The following is an 18018-nucleotide window of genomic DNA, read 5'->3' on the forward strand; positions in this document are numbered from 1 at the left end:
TGCAGAAAAGTAAATGCGTGTGTGTGTGTGCGTGTGTGTGTGTGTGTGTGCGTGTGTGTTAGACAAAAAATATTCTCTGAGAGTCTATCCTGTAGGTTGTTCTCACCGGGCAGAGATGCTGGTTCCCTTGAGAAAATAGGTACCAGAGAGAGAAAAACACACATACATTCTCTGAACAAGAAGAAAATTGTAGGGGGTGGGTGGGTGGGTGTGTGCATGTGTGTGTGTGTGCAGGAAAAAACAGACAAAACCAGTGGAAACCTCTGTCTCTCGGCCTGAATGTCCCTATAGACGGAGATGGTTGCAGGAGGAATGTGCTGTTTTCCAGGCAGAAAAAAACCATGTTGGACACACACACACACACACACACACACACACACACACACACACACACTCACTCGGCTGCAAGGCCTCACTCTGCCGCCCCAGAAAAGCCTGATCTTCCCAGGATGTTGTCTAAACACACACACACACACACACACACACACACACACGCACGGACTTGTAGCAGGAGGAACATTGTGTGTTTCCACCCCCCCACCGCCCTCTCTGCACACCCACACTCAGGCAGAGGCGTGCCCCCCACTAAGTGTGCACCATGTGAAAAATCAACCCTCTTTCCTTCTCATTCTCAGCCCACAAAGATCTGTCTGCAGACAGAATGACGTCTCCCCCTGAGAAGGCTTTTCTCCCCAGACTCTGTCCCGGGGGACAAATGCCCCCCAAGGGAAGAGCACCTGGAGAAAACGCCCACTCTCACTCCCTCTCCGTGTCTGAGAATTGCATGTGCATGTGTGCGTGCGTGCGTGCGTGTGCAAAGTCACTGTTTGTGGTCTGGCTTCTTGCAAACCCCAAATATGCAGCCTTTTCCAGACAGAAAAACTCTGTCTCTTTCTCTCTCCCTCTCTGTCTCTCTCTCTCTCCCTCTCGCTCTCTCTCTCTCACACACACACATGCATGCACACACATGTACACACACATAGGAGAGCTCTCCTTTTCTCACTAATGGGATGGACCACCTGAAACACCAGCATGTTATAATCACTGGCTCTTAGAAACCTCATTCTCAGCAGAAGGTATTGTTTTTGCCTCTCAAAAATTCTCCCTCTAAAGATCTGCCACCAGGCAGAAATCACACACACACACACACACACACACACACACACAGCAAGAAGAGAGCCGTGTGCGCGTGAGTGTGGTTATAAGTAGAAAAATCTCTCTGTGCTGAGCCGACTCCCTGCAAGCAGAAAAAAAATGTCCTTTTTCCAGAAAGAAAAACTCCCAACACACAGACACACAGACACACACACCGTGGCTCTTCTTTGTGTTTGCATCACCTGGAAAACGAGCAGACAAACAACTCACAGAAAATTATATGTGTGCTTGTCTCCAGGCAAAAAAATAAAAATAAAAATAAAATTCTCTATTTCCACTCAGAAAAGTCACTTTTTAAAAATCATTGGGCAGAAATACACCCCCCCCATCGAGACCACACCAGATAAAACACACGTCCTCAGAAAACTGTGTGTGTGTAGGAGAAAAAAAAAAAAAACACCTGTTTTTTAGACTGCCTCTTCCTGCAGGCAAAAACAATGCATGTTTTTCCATGTGTGGCAAAACCTGATGTCAGCGGCAGACACACACACGCACACACACACACGCACGGAGGCAGATGGTCTTCGTTTTCTACGTATGCACCACCTGAAATGCCAATTCTCAGCTCACAGAACCGTGTGTATCTCCAGGCAGAAAATGCTCTTTTTCCCTCTCAGAAAAGTCTCCCTCTAAAGCTTTTCATCAACCTGCAAAAATCACTCTCCCCAAGAAAGCTCAGATGAGAGGGAAAGAGAACACGGAAACGGCATGTGTCCACGTGTGTGTGGTTCAAACAGCAAGTGTGTCTCTGCGTGGATCTGTCTCCTGGCAGGGATGATACATGGGCTGTTTTCACAAATAGTTGAAGAAAAAAAGTCCTGTCTGTGTCTCTGTCTCTGTCTGTCTGGAGCTCTCTCTCTGTCTCTGCCTCTCTCTGTATCTCTCTCTGTGTCTCTCTGTCTCTCTGTCTCTGACTCTATCTCTGTCTTTCTGTCTCTGTCTCTGACTCTATCTCTGTCTGTCTCTCTGTCACTGTCTCTCACACACACTGAGGCACAAAGATGGGCCTGCGGCCCTGGCTCAGCTGCCCTCCCTGAGAAGCATCCCGACCTCTGGTTTGCAGAAATCTCCGTGGATGTGTGTGTGGGCACACACAGAGGGCACGCCCCACCCATCCCCTCCCGGCCCGTTCCTCTGCCAGGGAGCAGAGACACACAGAGCTCAGAGGGGCAGGAAACACACCCCCTCCAGGGGGGCTCTCCGCTGCCGGAGCGGCGGGGGCTCTGTCCTGCTCACACGTGTGCGTGTGTGTGTGTGTGTACACGTGTGCACGCCTGTGCTTGTGCTGTTTCTCTGGGAGGAAAACCCATCTCTCTCCCTCTGGTAGAAAAATCATGGTTTACTGCTCGGGACCCCTTGCAAACGTCTCCCTCCTTTAACCCCCAGGGGGGGCTGAAAACCTCAGCCTCTGTCCCCCTGGAGCAAGGGGCACCGGCCTCTCTCACCCACTGTCCCTCAGCTGGAAGAGTGTGCCTGTTTTTCTCTCTTTTGAGTTAGGCCATGTCTCTCTGCCACACACACACACACACACACCCTCTCTGCAGGCTGAAAAGCTTGCTGTGTCACTGTCCAGGCCCAAAGTCCTTGAGGTTCACCCAGCACCATGACCCACCAGATACAGGTGACCTTGGCACCAGCAGGCGTCAACACTTTCCCTCAGCGTCCTCACCCCCCCCCCCGCGCCCCCTCCGCCCCTCCCGAAGCCCCCTTTCCAGCTGCGGCCCTGGGGATGGGCAGTTCTGTCCCCCTCTGCACCATCAGTGTTCTAGGCGTCACAGCCGGGCATCGCTGTGCCCCGTGACACCTCCCTGCCCCCCCGCCCCTGCTCAGAGGGGACCTGGGACCCCCGCCCCCCAACAAGCCCACTTCCCCTGCGTGTCACCGTTCCCAGCCCGTGACAGGTGTCCCGAAGAGACTGGCCCGCAATTAGGACGCCGCAGGCGTGGAGCTCTCGGCCTGCCCGAGCAAGCCAGTCCCCGGCGAGTCCCCAGCCGTCCCCTCCAGCCCCTCTCCCCAGGGTCTGCCTCCCGGACCCCATCTCATCAGGGTTTGGTCAGGAGGACGCCGGGCATTCGTGGGTGGGGGGGCGATGCCACAAGCAGGCCCTTGCCCCATGACCAGAGTGGGGGCCGTGGGCTCCAGGAAAGGGAAGGAACTGGCGGTCGCCCCCTGCCCACCCTCTGAGCTCCGGAACCGAACAGTCCCGATGCCGCCTCCCCCCACGCACAGCGCTCACTCGCTGCACAACAGCGCGCCCACGCGGCCGCTGGCGGAACTGCAGGCGGCAGCCCTGTGCCTCTCTGCGCAACGTTTTCTCAGAGGTTCAGTTCCTTCTAGAAGCTTCCACCAGTGTTGCGTTGTCCTCAAGGCCCTAACTTGGGACTCCCAGGCAGGAGCGCTTCTTTGCAGTCTCTTTTCAAATTTATGGACTTTGGGTGTTGCTCTGTACTCATGATTTAATGCATTTGTCCCTGCAACAGCCCCCTTCCCCAAATAAACAAATTAATACAAGGTTCCAGGTGGCTGATCCACGCCATGTCCCTAGAGGGAACACCGACAGGATGAGATCCTGGACCAGGTCAACTCTCAGCCCTTTCACGTGTTGACTTGAGGGACTCCGGCAAGACCCAGCTTGGCTTTTCTGAGCCTCAGTTTCCCCAACCGGAAACGGCGCAGCTGTGGGGGCGTTGCTGGGAGGGTCACAGGGGCCTGAGGCGGAGGACCATGCCTGGCAGCAGGTGGGCTCCCAGGACATGGCGGTTCCTCCCGCGGGGGCTCCCAGGTGGGGGACAGGAGCCCCAGGATCAGCGGCCACCCCAAGAGTGGTTGTGGGATGGATCCCTCTGTGTCATTCAGGTTCCCCAGGCTCCTGGGGAACCTGGGCTGTGCTGGGGGCAGGAAGGTAAGGAGCTGTGCTCCTGGGTCCCAGCCAAGAAGTTCTAGGCCAAGGGTCATCTTGCCTAACAATCCCCTTGCCACCTATCAACAAGGATTAGCTCAGCAGTGTAGACAGAATGTGAAAGATGTCATCCTGATGAGCTCCCCGTGGGGTCACTAAGGGCCCCACACTGGGAGGGGTCCCCCAGGGCTTCTCAGTCACATCTGGGAGCAGAGGCACCCTCTTCCTCAGGCCTCATCCCACAGCTGGTTAGACTCACAACAGCATCTTTATCTCCACACCAGCCACGCGTGTTTGTACAGCTCACCAGCCCTTCCGTATGTCTTATCCTACTTCTCCTTCAAAACCTGCCCGCTTAAGGGGATTAAAGAGAACATCACGTCTTTGATAGTTGTTTACGGAGGTCCTGCTGTCTTTGAGGAGCTATGCCAGCTGCTGGGGATTTGGTGTGAACAGGCAAGTCCTTGTTTTCTCCAAGAGCGTACATTCTAGTGGGGGCAAGGACAACCAAGTACATTCGTAAGTAAACAAGATAAAAATTGCAGATGCAGAGGACAGAGCCTATGGATGAAGCCAAAGAGGATAGAGAGTGATGGGGGGGGGGGCATCCTTAAAGGCAGGGGTCAGAGAAGGCTTCTGTGAACAATAAGAAGGTGCCGGCCGTGTGCAGAATAGCTAAACGGTGTTCTGGGTAGAGAGAATGGCTTGTGCAAAGGCCCTGTGGTGAGGATGAGGAGCTGAGGTCAGGGACGCTGGCTGGACTCACCTGTGCGAGGTGAGAACACAGGGTGAAGGGTTGGGATTTCCGTCTCAGTTTGGAAGAGGCCAGTGGGTTTCAAACAGGAAATGACAGAAGCTGATTAGTGGCTATGAAGACCCCCGGGGCTGCGTGGAGAGGTGAGGGCTGGGGAGCAAGCGTGGACACAGGGGGTGAGTTGGAACACATTAGCCGAGGTCCAGGCAGGAACCTGGGGTGGTGGAGGGAGAGAAATGTGGGAGGTAAAGACAGCAGAATGTGCAATGGCTGATGTTAATCTGTGTTTGGACACTTAGGCTGAGATACAAAGCAAAGCTGTGAGGTTTGGCTGGAATCCCACCTCCTATTGTCAGGAAGGTCTTTACCTCTTTAGGCCTAATTCTCTGCCCTTTTACCTGCTGATGCTTTGGATAACCTATGTGGTTGATGCTGTTGAGTTTCTCCTGGTTTTCTGTCTGGCTGTCTACCTAAATAAGGAGCTTCCTTGAGGAGGGGGCTAGTCATTTGCTTTTCCCTACCTCCCATCCCTTGCGAGGTCTTACCCACAGCAACTTTTCTGAGTGGCTCCTGAGATACCTGCTCTGTTGACAGCTGTATCCCCGCTGCTTAGAATAGTGCATGCTGTAATATATATTTGTTGAATGAATGATTGCATAATTTGGTCTAGCCATGGATGACCAGATGGCCAACGGTTTGCCCAGTCAGCTTCTCCCTTCTGCTGTCTTCCCCTTAGTGGGGTTGGCTCTCCAAGATGCTTGCTCTGAGGCTTTCCTTCAGAGCCTCTCTTGCTGCTTCTCCAAGGGCTGGGTAACTCCTGAGAAACCATTTCCTCGGGGCACTGCTGTGATTTTCCCAGTGTTCTTCCATGTCGGCTTCATGATCTTCAACTTTCTCATGATGCATCTGAGGGAAGAGGGGCTGGACCCACAGTATCGACTGCTGGCTTGGACTTGGAAATAAAATATTTCAACTGCCTGTCTCATGACGTTTAAAACAATAATCTGAAATGTCTTCTGTAATCATCATTGATACAGATGCATAGTTTGCAAATTTCTGGACTTCAGCCCTCGCAAGAAAGAATGATTGTGATGAACCAAGGGCCACCCCCAAGCTTCTCTGGATGGCCCAGGACAGTTGTTCTCACTCGGTTACCCTGGAGAGTCACTTTCAAGGAGGAAACTGTTTCAACTTGCCATAAATCCTACAATGTTTATTTTTAGAAGTTCCAGTTCCATAATAATTTTCAAATGAGACCTGCTTTAAACCCAGGTTGGACTTTGCAGAAACTCTCCAAGAGGAGACTTGGTAGATTTGCTGAAACGGCAGTAGGAGTAGAATGTTGGAAGGCACCAACCTCCTTGTGAAGACGCCTCCCCCAGTGTATGCAGCCTAGTTGGGGACCCTCGTCTGCAGCATTCTTCGGCTGGAAATGAAGCAATGTTCACCCTTCACCCTTTAGTTACAATAGCGGCACGTGTTTCAGCACTCCGCCATGAATCCATGGGAACCCCAAGAAATGAGATTCTCCTTTTCATCCCAATTGCACTGTGACCAGTGAAGGAGAGGTGGGTTTGGGGTTACTAATGCCTGAAGGTGGGTTTGGAGGCAAGGCATGCTCTGGGCCAGGAAGGTCTTCCAGGGTCTCTGAGGATCTTTGAGAAATCCACACTGGGGCCTCTGGAAAGTCCACCAGTACAATGCAGGGGTCGGAACCCGTAAGCGAGAACTCCCCAAAGTATAGAGAAAATAGCGGCTTGGGAAGCCAAGACCTTACACTCGAGTCTTGTCTCTTCCTCTCACGAGCCATGTGACCTCAGCCCAGTTTGAGGCCCAGAGAGGGAAGGTCTGGATGCCAAACCCTTTGCCTCTCAGGTGAGGAGACAGGCTCGTCAAAGAGGACCCCCCCAGGCCACCATGCAAATCATCCTCTCTGGGCCTTCCTGTAAACCCAGAGGGCTCTTTTTCCTCCTGTTGTGTGAGTAGACGAAGCCTTCCCTCTCATCCACGCCTTCTGTCCATGGAGAGAGCTGCCGAAAGGGCTTCCCAGGGCACTGGCCAATCCGCTCATCTTACTGCATCCCAAACCAGGACGTCCAGTTGGAAAGCTACACCTGAACCCTGGTCTTGCTTTAGCTCTCAGAGCCTCACCTGGATGGGAGAGTTCCCTGGAGGTATGGTGCCCCCTGGTGGCCGCAATCCAAGAATGCCTGGAAAAAACCTGAGTATCTTTTCTCCAAGATGAGAAAGAAAGAAGGAAAAGAAAGAAAAAAAAGGAAAAGAGAACAGAGTTGACATGAATCACATTGAGTCCATTTAAGCCACAAATGAGGGAGGACTCTCCATAAGACTCAGATTCTTTTTTTTGCTTTTTAGGGCCGCACCCGTGGCATATGGAGGTTCCCAGGCTAGGGGTCGAATCAGAGCTGGGGCTGCCAGTCTACACCACAGCCACAGCAACGCCAGATCTGAACCACATCTATGACCTACACCACAGCTCACGGCAATGCCAGATCCTTAACCCACTGAGCCAGGCCAGGGATCGAACCTGCATTCTCATGGATGCTCATCAGATTCATTTCCGCTGAGCCTGATGGGAACTCTGACAGTCAGATTCTTTTTGTCTCTTGGCCAGTGTTCACACAATTATTGAGCACTTGCTGTCTACGGGGTGCTCTGCTACATGCCTAGGTTACAGAGCGTAGTGAGACTTGGCCGTGTCCTTAGGGGCGGCCCTGGATTTCCAGGCAACACTCATAATCTGGTTATGGAGACAGTGGGAAACAATTTCTCCTTTGCTCCCCTGTTTTTGCTTTTCCTTCTCTTTTCCTCTGAAGCCCTTCCTCCTTTTCCATGGCTCTGTCTCTGCCACTCATTCTTTCCTTCCTCTCCTCTCTCCATCTCTCTTTGAGCACAACACACACACATGTTTCTATTCGTCTGATGTGTTTGCGTTGAGTTGCTTTTAGATATTCTTTAATTTAGAAGAGGAAGGAGTTCACTGTGACACAGCAGGTTAAGGATCTGGTGTTGTTGCTGCAGTGGCTCAGGTTGCTGCAGAATCATGGGTTCAGTCCCTGGCCGGGGAACTTCTGTATGCTGCAGGTACAGCAAAAAAAGAAAAGAAAAAAGGAATTTAGAAGAGCAGGCTGTGCAGTGCACTGAACCTCTGTCTCTTTACTCAGCATGTATTTGTCTTCTGCCATATGTGAGTCTTGAAGGAAAAAAAATTCTTGCCTTCAAATTGAGGGATGTGCCTCTCAGATTTCCACTGGCCACATTTCTGGAGACCTCATTTCAACCTTAAACATGGCGGCTAAGAGAATCACCTGGAAAAGTCAAATTTTCTCCGGGGTCTTGGGATAGAGCTCGGATGAGCACTTGACTGATTCAGTGGTGGTGCCCAGACGGGGTCCTTCACGAATGAATGAATGACATACAGTGACAGAAGCGGGCTGAAGGCTTTGTGGATTGAAAAATGTCTGTGAGCTTCATCTTTCCCAAGTGGCATAAATTATTTGGTAAGTCTTACCTTCTGTTGAGACTGATCCATCCCTTTTCTGTCAATAAGAACACCACCCAAAAGGTCACAATCCTTCACTGTCAGCAGGAAACAAAGAGGGAAGGTATGAGGGCTGCAGACGAAGGGAGAACTGCAGCAGGATTCTCGTTTGCTCACCTTGCTTCCTGGCCCCGGGGGCCGGGGGTCTCCACTCTTCCAGGGAAGGAAGCTTCTCAAAGTCTTTGTGATCTTCAGGCCCCGTGCCTCCCAGGGAGAGACCAAAGGAAGAGTCAAGACACAAGATGGAAGTGGACCCCCATTCAGAAGTGGGCGGGTGGAGGCCGTCCAGTGCCCCGCCATCGACAGCTCTTGACTGGGTCCCCGACACGCATCTGTACCGTCAACCGTGACCTCGCTCATGCTCATGACATACTCTAAAAACGATGAACTTTTGCTTATTTATTTGGTGGGTAGGTTGGTTTTGGCCATGCCCATAGCATGTGGAAGATCCTGGGCCAGGTATTGAACCCTGCTATGGCGCAAGTTCAATCCCTGGCCCTGGGACTTCCAAGTAAGTAAATAAACCAACTGTACCTCAATATAATAATAATTTTTAAATTAAAAAATCACTTAAAAAATACCCCACTCCCCCATGTCACCAAAAAGATAATAATAAATAAATACATTAAATTAAATAACAACCATGATCCAGTTGGCGTTCCCATCGTGACTCGGTGGTTAACAAACCCAACTAGTGTCCATGAGGATGAGGGTTCGATCCCTGGCTTCGTTTAGTGGGTTAAGGATCGGGCGTTGCTGTGAGCTCTGGTGTAGGTCACAGACGCAGCTCAGATCCCGTGTTGCTGTGACTGTGGTGTACGCCGGCAGCTGTAGCTCCTATTCGACCCCCTAGCCTGGGAACTTCCACATGCCATAGGTACGGCCCTACAAAGACAAAATAAAAAATAAAAAAACACTCTGGGAAGTGTATTCAAATGCCAGCAACCATGTGTTTTGTGGATGAATTTTCTGCTCCCTTTCATCATACGTGGTGAGGGAATTCATTCAGATGGCAAGCAGGAATGGCCCCCAGTGTGTCAGCTTCCCAGCACACAGCGTCTGCGGCATCGTCTGCCTATAGGAAGCAACAGGCAGAACCATTTAAGACCATGCACCCCCATCGAGAAGACCCCACAGACGTGGGAGGAAAGAATGAGTGGGGGTGTTATCTTCTCATGATCAACTATGTGATGCATTAGGGGAAACAAGCTCTGCCTGGTGACCACTGCAGAAAGCATCCAGGAAGGACGGACTTTGGGGTTTTAAACCCCAAATGGCATCTTTATGAAATGTGGATTCTCCTTTAAAAAAACAGACAAAAAACCTCTCACTATTAAAAGATAGTCATTATTAAAAGAACAACAACAAGTTGGCATCTATTTTCAGGTCCTTCTTAAATGAGGTTATTGCAGAAAAACGAGAGAGACAAGGAGAGATTGACTCTGGAAAGCAGCTTTAGCAGGAAGTTGTTGAAGAGATCGCAAGAGCCTCTGGCACGAGTGCTGAGCATTCGTGTTGGCTCAGCAAATAAACGACCCCTGAGGAAGCTGCCTGATGTTTACTCACATCCGCCGGACTGGTGGGGCTCCGGGGACCGCAGCAGGCCCGCTGAGAGGAGCACACAGGGGCCACTCACTCAGGGCCACCGCCTTCCCTGCTGTCACTTCATCAGCCCCGGTTCATTTATTCACTTTGAAATGACCCTGGGGGATTGACAACGCAGAGTGTGTGGCGAAATCAGGTGCATCTGCACCGTTGCCCCGAGCGAGGGCCCCCGCCTGTCTGGGTCCGGCTGGAGCTGCACCAGCTGCTGTCAGCACCCCCCCCCCCCCGCCCCCGCCACCATCCATCCCCTGGGAACCCGGCCAGGGTGGCCAGACCCTCTGACTTTTCCAGAGAAGGTATAGATCGCGAACGGGGGCCTCGCAGTTCAGAGGCTATGTTCAGTGCCTCATGGGCACCACGTGTCCCGGCACGGCCCGCGGAACCCTGCCTCTCCCCGGGGGCCCGTCTCCAGCCACCATTTCGGACCCTTCCAGGCAACGTACGTTCTGGGCCCATCACCAGCAGCTCTGCCTCTTCCGAGGACCTGTAGACAATGGTTAGAGGTTCCCACCCGGAAGAAAGTTGCTCCTGAGAGTGGTTATTGCAAAGGAAGGTCATGCTGCACTTGGCGGATGAAAACTCCGCACACGGCCACCGAGCACCCCTGGAAGGAAGCCACCTGGTCGCCCCAGGCCTGGTCAGGGAGACTTGGTCTTTCCTCACTCCCGTCTGTCAGGCTCCAGGAGAGAGGCCCGGGGGGTAGCACTGCTGACTGTAGATAAACCAAAGGAGAGAAAACAGCCCCAGCTCAGGGCCCCCGTCCGACACTCCAAAACCTAGTCTCTGCCAAGGAGGCGCGAGTTGGCACTGGGGACCCGGGGAAGTGAGGCGGTTGCCTGCATGGTGACACCATCACCTGCAGACATAGTGGACACTACCTTTCATCAAAAGGGCTCAAAACACGGTCCAGAGGCCAGGTGGGGTGGGTGGCCCCCAGCCTACAGGCAAGGTGAGACACGCTCCCCTTCCAGGGGCCAGATCCGCCCACGGGCAGGGTTTCTGCACCTCACCTGCTCTGGTTCCAAGGGCTTTTTTTAAAGCCAGCCCGTCCCCTCCCAGGCACTGCTCTGAAGCTTTGTACGAGGTGACTTGTTGACCCCTCAGGATGGCCTTCGAGGGAGGGCGGGGTGTCTGCTACGTCTCGAGACATCTTTGGTCGTCGCAGCCTGGAGAGGGGACACCTGAGCTCTAGCGGGCAAGGCCGAGGATGCTGCCAGGCCTCCAAGGTCCGGGACGGCCCCCATCTCGCAGCACAGCCCCAGGGGATGGCAGAGAGGCTCCCGGAGGCTGGGTTCTCTCATCAGCCCCGTTTTCCAGGTGAGAAGACCAACACAGTGAAGGGACGTGACTTGTTCAAGGACACACAGCTCATAGACAGGCCGCCAGGCTGTGCTGGAGCCCCCGACAAGGCTGCTTCCCAGTCACCACAAGGCAAGGCCACGGTTCGTTGTGCCTGGAATGTGTCCCTCTCTGCCTTCGTGACCCCACTCCTCCCTTTGGGCCAGAGACCCCCCCCACCCTGGGAGCAGGCGCCCTCCGTGCAGAGGCTGGATGTCCAGATCCGAAGCAAAAGATCTGGAAAAGCGTCCGAAGCAGCCGTCGAGAGCACCCCACCTGCAGAATGCACGCCAGGGGGGCTCGGGCCAAGCTCAAGGAAGGCTCTTTGCCTAAACCTCACATTCTTGGATCATCAAAAGAGCAACATCTGCATTTTCATATATCTCAGCATTTATAATCCAAGTAGTCGGAATAATAAACATTCGGAGAGGGCAAAGCTCTCCCTTCCCGCCAGACAGGCCTGGCCAGCTGACGCGGACGCCTGAGCCGCAGGGACCTCGCCCAGGAGGAAGAGTGGCCGGCGGCCAGGAGGCCAGCTGGGCCCCAGGCGTGCAGCCCTGCTTGCATCTTGTCACGCCGGGCTACCAGGGGCACTGCAGGTTTTGTAAGTGCCAGCGTTCCTTTTATTTTTTCCTTGATTCCGCAAGCTGGATAGTGCCCCCCGTCTGTGAAATACTGTGAAAAAGAAGCCTTCCCTGCGGCTGGGCTGTTCTGTACGTTTAATCTCAGCCTGGAAGGAGGATGGAGCAGTGGCCTTGCTGGTAAAACACCAGCAAGCTGCCAGCTGCCGCTGACAGGAGCTGCCAGAGCCCGGGGCCTCAGTCCTCTGCCCGCAGTCCCCACTCCCAAAGCCTGGGCATGATCCCTCTTTGCCAGTGACAGAGACGTGATACGGTTGTTCAAGCTCAGGATAAAACCTGGGGGTGCGGATGAGATGCCTGCTCCGTTTTACTAACTTTCCGACGTGTGTGAGGACCGACGGGGGGAGAGGAACCCCCGGATTCAGCAAAGATCTGGAGCCACGGTCCCCTCTTTTTAGCACTTTGCCCTCTCCCTAAGCTGATTTTCACTTGCCATGAAGTCCTCCCGCCCTCCGAACCCAGCGCAGAGGGGCTTCTGCCTACAGCCGATCTCTGGGCGCCCGAAAAAGCAGTCCAGCGCCTCTGTGAGCTGCCTGGCTGGGAAGCAGCCCAACCGTCCAGAAACTGCTGGTCCTGTTTACCAGCGCCGCCGCCCCAAGCTGAGGCTGCTCTCTGTCTCCTGGTTTGCAGCCCTCTGACCCCACATCAAAGGGACGGGGTGGGGGCCTCCGAAGGTGGCATTTGAGCCAAGCCAGCCCCCCGCCAAGGACCCAGGGGCTGACAGCCGGGCCTGCCCCCTAGGCCTGACCTCTTTGAGCTTTCGAATGTCACTTTGCAGCAATTAGGTAATTGGGAAGGTAGATTTCCTGACAATCAGTCCAAGGTTAGGGGTGAGAGGAACACGGCCAGGCAGAGACTTCTTGTTTAGGAGAGCTGCCCCTTCTCTGCTTTCCTTCCAGCTAATCAGCCGCCCAGCACTGTCCCTCCGGGGGCCACCTGGGGACTGTCAGGGCCCCACGTGTCCCTCACACTGTGCAGACCCAGCCTTTCCAGGGGGCTCGAGTTGCCAGCCCCGGGGCTGGTTTCTGTCGAACTCGGGTGGTTCCATGTAACACGGGCCGAACAGCGCTGAGCCCCGTGGGGTCTCAGCCCGGGTACCCTGGCCCCCTTAGCGGCTGGCACATCCTCACCCCCACCCCTCACATGCACGGGATGGCCGGGGGGTTAGAAGGCTCCTCTAAGAGGGCAGCAGGGGAGCCTCTTAAAGCTCCCTCCAAAGGAGCAGCCTTGTCTGTGCCTTGAATAAAGCGAGTGCTTCCAGAGATGCTCTGATCAGAGTCGGGTAGAGGGTGTGTTTTGCTTTGTTTTGTTTCCACTTTATTTTACATGGAATTTATGCACTTGGTTTAATATTGAAGTATGGGCGCTCCCCGGTGGCACAGCGGGTTACGTGTCTGGCATGGTCACTGCAGTGGCAGGGGTTCGATCCCTGGCCTGGGAACTTTCATATGCTAAAAGGAATAATAACAGTAATGATACGCACACAGCCGCGCTTCCCAACCAAGGGTGGCTTTGCCTTTGAGGGAACACAGCAATGTCCGGAGTATTTTGGTGTCACATCTGGGGATGAGGGGCTGCTGCCGGCATCTAGAGGGCATAGGCCCAGGATGCTGCTAAAACCCTACAGTGCACAGGGCGGCCCCACCACCGTGAGTAATCTGGACTCAGATGTTAGTAACGCCGAGGTTGAGATCGGACCTGGACACACAGCCAGTCCTACAAACCTTACGTGGACACACCTGTGACTTTTCAGCTATAGACACACTGTATTAGTCCCCGAACGGTTGCTGTAACAAATTGCCACAAACTTAGCTGCTGAAAACAACACGAATTAATGGTTTTATAGGTCTTGAGTCAGAAGTCCTAAAATCAAGGTGCAAGCCAGACTGCATCCCTTCTGGAGGATTTAGGAGAAAAGCCCTCGTCTTTTCCAGCCTCCACGAGTTGCCTGTATCTGGTGGCTCGTGGTCTCTTCCTCCAAAGCCTCTTCCAGTCTCTTTTTCTGTCTCTGATCATCCTGCATCCCTCTTAAAGGGATCCTGGCCATGGTCCAAGAACCCCAGGATAATCCAGGATGAGCTCCCCACTCTGCAAACCTGACTCTTCACCAACACCTGCTTCAGCACACCTGCCGTGAGGGTACGGCTTCAGCACACCTGCAAAGTCCGTTGGCCAGGAAATAGCATATTCACAGGCTCTGGGGCTTAGGGGGTGCACCTCTTTGGGGGCCCTTACTCAGCCTCCCACGCAGGCTCAGATCAAAAGGGAAACCACCGCCATGATCCAGAAGGGTCTTCTCAAGACCCACCCCCCGCACCATCCCCACTTCTGTCTCCACAGGAAAGTTTGCTTTTTCTTAGGGTTAAGGATTTTCAGAGAAATCTCTCTTTATTAAAGGTTACATCTAACATGTTAATAGAATTATAAAGAAACCCTAATATTGAGTCCCTAAAAAACTGCAGGCAAGTTCTTAGGCTCAACATTCAAACCCAGCTGAGAAAGGACCAGAACCTCGCGTGAGAAGCAGTTATTTTTACAGCCAGAGCCTGACATCACTCATGGAGCAGGGGGCAGGAGAAGGAGGAGCAGGGGCCGCGAGTGCCAGTCATTAAATATATTCACAGAGGAACAAATTGTGGTAGAACTTTTAAGATCCCGATAGTTTTTAAGCCCCTGGCGTTGATATATACACGGTCCTTCTGGATGAGGTGGTAGGGAGCTGGGCTGGTCATGAAGGCCTAGGACTCTAGGCTTAAGGATGACAAGTTGCAAACAACACTTCCTCATTTATCCAGCGATACTGGGATCAGGCTTGGGGCCGAGCGCCGAGGCTCGGAGGCGGGGGCTGGAGGTCAGGGCTGGAATGCCAAAGGGACCAATCCCAGTTATTAGTGAGGCTTAGCATCTACAGGGAGGCTAAATGGTTCATGAGACATTATATCAAGGGCTGGAGTTCAGGTTCAGATGGGCCACGGCACCCACCCCAAAGCCCGGACAACCACAGATCCTTTTCTGTTTTTCTTGTCTCCATAGCTTTGCATTCTCTGTCCCGTAGCTGGAATCATGCAACCTGCAGCCTTTTCAGGCTGGCTTCTTTCACTTAGCAATATGCTCCTAGGCTTCCTTCCATGCCACACCTGTTCTGTAGCTTGCTGGGTCTTCACATTTTAAAGGTATCAGGTTAGCAGAATGGTTGTCATGTCTATGACGAAAAGAGGTTAATGGCAGCCAGGAGGTGTGAGCCAGGTCATTGACTGAGCAAAATGTTTGCCACCCAAAGGTTCGGACCCCACAGGTGGTCCCAGTTTTGCCTCTGGAAACCCATGCCCGGTCCTAGAGGGAGCAACGTCACAATGTGCCACGTGCTGATGGCCTGGTCTAGCGGTCATCCCAGAGGCAGGTGGAATTTCCCCGAGCACCGTGGCTACCTGCCTTCCTGGGCCGGCACTTACGCCCAGAAGAAATGTTTCTGTTTTCTTGCGTCTGGAGAGTCTTATGTCAAGCAGCTCTCGAGACCTCTGTGTTTGGAAGTGCTCCTGGGGGCTGAGGCTGGATAGTGAGCATCCTTGTCCCTGAGGCCCACATGCCCAGGCCTCCTGAGCCCTGCTTGCTGTTTTCCCCACTGAGACGCCGCGCTGGCCTCCTGCCTTTATCAGCTCACCCTGATTGAGGCATATACTGTGTGCCGTCTTTCAAATGTTTCCTTTTGTCTTATTGAAACAATAATAGCTGCCCCTCCAAACTAGGCATCTGGCCGTAAATTCTTAAAGGGAATTTGTTGCTAAGGTCGTATTTCAGAAATTGGCCCTATTATCCCAGAAGGAAGTCCAATTAAACACTGAAGAGTAAAAGTCACTGAGGATTTAGATGGCGCCTCTTGTATGAAGGTTTCAAAGACTGTCTACTCTTTTTCCATCAAATGCTCTGCCGATGGTTTCAGAGGCTGAGAAACGGCACAGCTAAGTCCAAGGTCAACCATGAAGAGTCACCTGCAGAATCCGCTTACCCCACTGTCTCCGCAGCCGTTCCTCGTGGCTCTTGCTGCTGCTCGGTTTGTGTTTAGGAAGGTTCTCATCCCACTCTAGGGCCTGTGAACCGGCAGAGCTCCTAAAGGTGGTTTGACCTTGACCTGCAGCTTCCATCACAGTCAAGGTCTTGCCAGACCAGTGGGAAAGTGGAGAACGGATGGAAGAAGAAGGGGAAATCTTACGGATGGATAGAAGGAAGAAAGTGAGAAAATGAGGGGGAGCAAAAGACAGGATAATCTCATTTAGAGAAACCCCTCAGGGAAGATGCCCAAAGACAGGAAAGTAAGAAATGGATCCCGAGGAGAAGTCCAAGGCCAGGGCCGGGGGTGGGGGCGGGGGGGGGCACCGTAAGTGTAGGGCGGGGTTCCACCCTGGGGGAGTGCCCCTCATGTCTGGGGACCCGGACCGTGCACACACAGAGTGTAATCCAGGAGCTGGTCAGCGCTGCCTGTGGATTTCGGGGGAAAGACAGGTGCTTGGCAGCGATGTCGTCCAGTGCAGGAGACGGAGGGGCATGTGCCAAGGAGGACGCTGGCCGGTGCGCCCCGGGCCGCACGTTCATGCAGAGGATGGGGTCTTGAAAGCCAACCGGAAAACGCCATTTATTCAACCCTTCCTTCCTATCCGCTGGGCCCCCACGCTCTGTGCAGGGAGAGCGCCCTGCCCTGGGCACTTGGGCTCCATTTTGCAGGCAGCTGGGAGCCACGGGGTGAGAACGTGTGCAGAGGTCTCTGGGGTTTCGCGAGGAAGGTTGGCGTGCGCTTTTCTCCCTTCACCGCCTGTGGCGATGTTTCCTACCATCGCACCAAGCGCTGTCTGTGGGGCGGAGCCCCTGGTCTTCCTGTCTCTGGATTCTGAAGGTGGCAGGGGCAGCTCCTGCCAGGGCACCACCCAGGAGCCGTGTTCAGACTTGCTCCTGTTGTCCTTGCATTGCTGGGCCGGCCAGCTGCTCGCAGCCACCTCCCAGGGGGACACCGTTCAGATCCTTGGGTGACCGTTGGGGAAACTGAAGGTGCAAGAGGGGCAGTAAGGGACTCGGCCGAGATGGCCAGGAGGCCCCCAGCCCCGGGGCCCTGTGCAGCGTGACCGAGTGTTCTCACGTGCTGAGGAAACGTCCCTTCTGAGCTCCGTGACTGTCCTCTGGCCTTTGAGAGAACACAGGGCAGCACGGCAGATGGAAGGAAAGAATCCAGCCCCCACGTCACCAGCTTTGCTATCAAGCCCTTCCCTGGCCTAGAGATGAAAGAGCAGAGGATGCAAACAACAGAACCCAGAAAGTGAGGCCGGCTTATCTCTCCCCCGCTTTCTGCCCCGCCCTGTTCCCCACTCCCCACTCCTGGGTTCCATCCAAACCCGTATCTGGGTACATGATATCCCGGGCTAGAAAACTAGACTCTGGGATGGAAATCTAGTCCACAGCTGCTGTGTGTCGCCTTCTCATCTTGGTCTGTCTCCTCCGTCTACGTGGGGCAGCCGCAGCCCAGGCGGGAGGAGGGGAGCCAGGCCTGGGGCCCATGGGAAGGGTGCAGCTTTGATGGTCTGTCCTGGGGGGGCTGTGACATGTTCCAGCTTCCTCTCTTCCTAACATTGGGTTGCCATCATCCTCGTGGAGACTCCACCTGGGTCTCTCTGAAGCTCAGCTGACCCTGTGGCTTGGCCCAGGGTCCCCGCAGCCTTAGAAGAAGCTGCTTGGGTCAACTCCAAGGACAGGGAGATGTTCTGGGTTTTCTGGGCACGTGAGGACCCCCAATCAGCCCCCCCCCCGTCTTCAAAACACAGCTAAAAAGCGCACAAGCACCACCCTCTCTAGATATTGGGAAGCGCGGCATTCTGTAAGAGGATTTTTAAATTTTGCTATTTTGGATCTTGGCGGGGGGGCGGGGGGATATGTTAAATGATGCTGGGAGGATCCTCCCAGCTGGCCAGGACCCTCATGAAATGACAAAAGGAAAGAAGGAGACACGATGGGAAACCACTGCCAAAGCAGTCTCTCCAAATTGAGGACAGGGGGATGGGGAGAAGAGACCAAATAATGT

At 53.7% G+C, this 18018-nt stretch overlaps 1 long non-coding RNA gene across 3 annotated transcripts in view; it reads left to right on the forward strand.

Annotated features, from left to right (window-relative positions):
* The window catches only part of LOC110257416 (uncharacterized), a 94830-nt gene that overhangs the window by 57669 nt on the left and 19143 nt on the right, over positions 1–18018 (forward strand). Inside the window, exon 3 of one of the 3 annotated variants that reach the window (XR_014831971.1) lies at positions 11293–13229. The exons of 1 other annotated variant lie outside the window; for it this stretch is intronic. This is a non-coding gene — a long non-coding RNA (uncharacterized LOC110257416). Of the gene's footprint in view, positions 1–9756; positions 13230–18018 lie in introns of those variants that run through there. One more of the 3 variants, XR_014831970.1, reaches the window with a different exon arrangement.

The sequence above is a fragment of the Sus scrofa genome, chromosome 17, assembly GCF_054392235.1.
Source record: "Sus scrofa isolate SSC_HxYL_T2T_F1_AM1 chromosome 17, Sscrofa_HxYL_maternal_Yorkshire_Landrace_v2.0, whole genome shotgun sequence".
In the NCBI taxonomy this organism is placed as follows: domain Eukaryota; kingdom Metazoa; phylum Chordata; class Mammalia; order Artiodactyla; family Suidae; genus Sus; species Sus scrofa.